At 39.4% G+C, this 1464-nt stretch overlaps 1 pseudogene; it reads right to left on the minus strand.

Moving 5' to 3' along the window:
- Nucleotides 1-663: 663 nt before the first annotated feature.
- LOC122231575 lies at nucleotides 664-764 on the minus strand (annotated as a pseudogene).
- Nucleotides 765-1464: the final 700 nt, after the last annotated feature.

Here is a 1464-nt window from a genome sequence, read left to right on the forward strand (position 1 = left end):
CAAAGGCTCAGAATTTGTGAACATCTATGAAATCTCTATAAATATCTGATGGAGGAGGAAGAAATGTTAATTCATGTGCTCTTCCAGGGTTTTTTTTTGGGGGGGGGTTACAGAGCTGCTTTAGAAATGTTCCTATCATAGAATAGTGGGGATGTTTCCTTTTTATTCTCATAAGTTTTAAGAATAGAAGTGAGAAATTTTCTGCTGATATTACAGCTCTAACTCAGGCCTTCTAGGAAAGACTGGCGATCTGTGGAGTATTTCCTCTCCCCACAGACCTTGCACTGGAAAGCTGAGTAAATCTATTGGATGCACATTTACATGTTGCACACTTACTGCACATGATTCATCTTCAAAGTAAATCTGAATTGCGAGAGCAAATCTAGGAGCTCTCTATTAGATCTCATCTCCTTTACGAGCAATAAGGTAAGTTTTCAAACCCAAGTATACTATGTTCTTTTCCTTGCCTCCCATGCAGGACTGGGTTTTAGGGCAGTTGCCATGATATAATTCTGTCTCTTGAGAAGCTTGAAGCTCTGGGAACATATTTGTCTTAGTGATGAGAGGATCTGAAAGTGTCAGGGCTCCCAGCTTTCGCTGGTCTCTGCTTGATGTGTCACAGTCTCAGGAGCAAATTTTTAAAAATATAATTTGTTTTCAAATAAAAATATGGAATGCTTTACGAGTTTGCATATGATCCTTGCGCAGGGGCATGCAATCTTTGTGCGTTCCAATTTTAGGAATTGTGCTCTGAAAGCGAGCACACTCGGGACCAATTCCTTGGAAGGGGGTGGTTATATTTGAGGGGGCAGAGGTATAGTACCCTATACATGTGGGTTTCTTTTTCTTTTAATTGATTAAATAAGCATCTGACCCTCAATTTATTTATTTGCCTATTTATGTATTAAATTAAATGTTTATTTTTTTTGAGAGAGAGAGAGAGAGAAGAGAGAAAGAGATAATGAGTGAGGGAGAGAGGGAGAGAGAGAGAATCCTAAGCATGCTGTCAGTGCAGAGCCCCATGCTGGGCTTGATCCCATAAACCCCGAGATCATGACTTGAGCTGAAAGCAAGAGTCTGACTCATAACTGACTGAGCCACCCAGACACCCCCTATACATTTGAATTTCTTATGTATAAGGCTTAATGTTAGGAAAAAGGATTGGATTGTATACTGACCATACACCATCATTATGCATTGGCACTGTTGATGACACGATTCTATTATATACTGATTGTTCTGCCAGTCGTGATATTAAAGTTGTCTGTCCAGACCCACTGTCACCCCTGCTTACAGCTAAGAATTATATTCTCTTTCTGCTGTTGGGGTAAGTGGTATATATGGAGTGGAGGAATGAGAAGCAAACTCTCTCATGAAATCCAAATCTTTATCCCTAACAAGATTCTTTGCTCAACCTTACACCGTGGGCTTAAATGATAAATGTGAACATAAATAAATATAAAT

This window comes from Panthera tigris, chromosome D1, assembly GCF_018350195.1.
Source record: "Panthera tigris isolate Pti1 chromosome D1, P.tigris_Pti1_mat1.1, whole genome shotgun sequence".
NCBI classification, from domain to species: domain Eukaryota; kingdom Metazoa; phylum Chordata; class Mammalia; order Carnivora; family Felidae; genus Panthera; species Panthera tigris.